Source organism: Alosa pseudoharengus, unplaced genomic scaffold (genome assembly GCF_046254945.1).
Source record: "Alosa pseudoharengus isolate Yale_2024_CS ecotype anadromous, Long Island Sound unplaced genomic scaffold, YU_APseudo_1.1 YU_APseudo_1.1_scf_19, whole genome shotgun sequence".
Classification (NCBI taxonomy): Eukaryota; Metazoa; Chordata; class Actinopteri; order Clupeiformes; family Clupeidae; genus Alosa; species Alosa pseudoharengus.
The window spans coordinates 15,991,847-15,994,933 of record NW_027468657.1 but is presented as its reverse complement, the minus strand read 5'-3'; the positions used below and the strand labels follow the sequence as shown (position 1 = coordinate 15,994,933).

The following is a 3,087-nucleotide window of genomic DNA, read 5'->3' as shown; positions in this document are numbered from 1 at the left end:
TCTCACACACAGATACACATACAGATACACACACACACACACTCACACGTATATACATGCAGATGCACACACAGACACACACACACACACACCATCATCACGAGTGGGAGAATGGGAACGTAAGTGTGGGCCTGAGTGTTCTAATGCCCCTTAATGCTCTTTCACTCCTCATACATAAGAACCCTACGGGTCAACTCTCACACGACCTCACACACACACACACACACACATCGAGACACAAGCAACCATTAACATCCCCATCTACTTTAGTGGTAACTGCTAACTACTGCTACTCTTTAGTAGTAACTGCTAACTACTGCTACCCCTTAGTGGTAACTACTAACTGTTAAGCCACAGTGACCCACGCAGAAACCCTCTATGCCAAGCCCCCTTAACCCACTCTATGACACCTCATCAATCAGACACACACACACACACACATTGGGTCCCGGAGAACACTGGAGTTATGCAACCTCTACAGGGACTCTTATGGAGGAGGATGCAATGCAACCCTGCCAGTGTGTGTGTGTGTGTGTGTATGTTTTAATAAATGAGCTGAGCACTTTGTGAATCGAGGACTGGAGTGTGCGCTGATGCTCAGTGAGTGGGGTTTCACCACTGGACACCTTTAGTCCACTTTACAGCGCTGATAATGACCAGGACACACAAGGACACGCGTGGAGGCGCACGCAGGAGAAGGAGTGAAGGAGGAGGCGCACGATTGAAGGGCCTCCAGGGCCTTCATTTACAGATTTGATGTGTGTGTATGTGTGTGTGTGTGTGTATGTACGCTAAAATGCACAACAAAAGTTCATATTTATTAAAAAAAACACGGGGGAAGGAGTGGCAATTTCGATCTCTTTCACTGTAAAACCGAACAGTACAAGTAAAACAATGTTTTTGATTTGTAAACACTCAAAAATGAAAAAAAGTTAATAGTACTCTAATCGTCTGTGTTACTTGAACAAATTTGAACTTTTAAGTTGACAGCACTCGTCTGCTTTAAGTCATTTGAAAAAATAGAAAGCGTGGGAAACTTCCCCACGCAAATTGTAGCAAATTTGTAGGCGGATCTTCTGTCATACGTGGACCTTGTGTACAGCACCAACTAGCCAACGCCGAGTGACAAGCGACGCCGGCAACGGTCGACCAGCAGATGACAAGAGACGAGAACAAGAGCAGTGAAAATAAACGAGAGAGGAGACGACGAGAAGAGAGAAAACCCGCAATTAAACGTAAGTGGAAAAGTGAGGTGCATGTTGACCCTAAAGCACGTCCTTTATCATATTGTTTAAAAACCCGAATGTTTGAAAATATTGTCTTAGGCTACGTGACGTAACTTTATCCAGTTAGAACTAGCTAGCACTAGCGGCTAAGAATTTGGCTGCTGTATGCCAGCACTTGCTGGATCAGCCAGCGATCTAACTCAATTTGCCAATGTGAGTACTAAAAATATGAACTAATAGCTTGGAAGTGCAAGCTTTGTGGTGCACTGCTTGATAACAGGGCACAGGTCCTGCAACATTATCGTTTACAGCATGTTAGCAATGTTTCCTCCATTAACGTTAGTCCACTGTCATGTTACTGACTGTCTGCACATTTAAGTCAGTAGCCTAAATTCATTTGACACGGTCACACACAGTTCATGCTCAGTCAGAATGTGTATTATTCGCATGTCAGCTGTGTAGGTGAAAACAACCATTTAATGTGCAAACTGTTCTCGGCCATTTAAGGATGCATTTAAAGTGGCATTTAAAGCGACATCATGAGATGGTGGATTGTCCTAATAGAGATTGTCAGTATGTTCAAATGTGTATTCGTCCTTCAATTCACAGATTCAGAAGTTGATGCAAACAACATTGGCATTGAGAAGGAGTCAGACGTTCTTCCCCGCAGACAAAGCCTATTGGTTCGGTGGTGGCCTGCAATCATGTTGGAATCTCAGGTAAGCATTTCTTTTGTACAAATACTTGGAATAGATTCATTTCATGTGTGGTTCTGACCAAATGTGTTTTAAATCTTTACACTTACCCCCCTATTTTGAGTTTTTGCTCGAAATTGCACACCGCCTACTAACAATGGCCCTGTTTCCACATACTTTGACTTATATTCAAGTGCTTGACCCCCTTTGAAAGCAGAGGTCTTGTAGATTACAACTCCTCCATGGACTTAAGATAAAAAGAATGCTTTGGTTTCAGAAGCTGTACTATCAAAGAAAGGTAATCCTATTGAATTGCATTTTGTAGTTATTAACTGGCTTGACTCCATGTTTTCTCATGCAGGGATCCTCAGATGTAAATATCCGACGTGCTGTGGCGCTCCGTGGCCTTCCTTTCTACCTCCATGAGGATGATGCCACTTTTCTAAAGACATGGGATGTAAGTAAGTATGTTTTCTATTGACATGACAGTTAAAGCGTAACTGTGGCATTAAGCGACCCATGGCCTGTTGTTTCGAGGTCAACGCATGCTATTAGAATGAAAAACAATGAGAAAATTGAGTACAACATAAAGCAAATACTGGTCCAGCAGCTTAAATGGGTGGTTCAGGATTTTGGACATAGGACCTAATTTCCAAGTTAGCAAGTGTGATATTTATCAGTGGAGACCGTTTTTAACACGTTTCATCCAGTCCTCGTCTATTCAGGCGTTATATTTATTTGCCTCGGTGTACTATGGAGTGGGTAAGACTGTTTTTAGTGGCAGGCTTACACATACTGTTGACTCGCGCCAGCCTAGCACCTGCGAACTCTGCAACTAGAAGGACTGGATGAAACGTGTTGAAAACGGTCTCCAACTTGTGTTGTTATCTTGGATCTTGGCACAAGGGATTATAACACCTAATCCTGTGTATTAATGTAATATCACACTTGGTAACTTGGAAATGAGGTCCTATGTCCAAAATCCTGAACCACCCCTTTAAACTAACCTAACAAGGCATTTGAACTGAACTGAAACTAAAGCCAAATTCCCTGGTAGGTTATCAATAGCTGCTGGGCCACTACTCAGTCTATGTTGCACCAATTTTTTTAATTCTTTTAATTTTATTCTTACGAACAGCCGTGACCTCGAACAACAGGGCTATGTG

At 42.7% G+C, this 3,087-nt stretch overlaps 1 long non-coding RNA gene across 1 annotated transcript; it reads left to right on the top strand.

Moving 5' to 3' along the window:
- The first annotated feature begins 867 nt into the window (after window positions 1-867).
- LOC143133100 (uncharacterized) lies at window positions 868-2,758 on the top strand. Its single transcript, XR_012988444.1, has 3 exons — window positions 868-1,235; window positions 1,836-1,945; window positions 2,283-2,758. It is a non-coding gene; the product is annotated as an uncharacterized LOC143133100 (long non-coding RNA).
- Window positions 2,759-3,087: the final 329 nt, after the last annotated feature.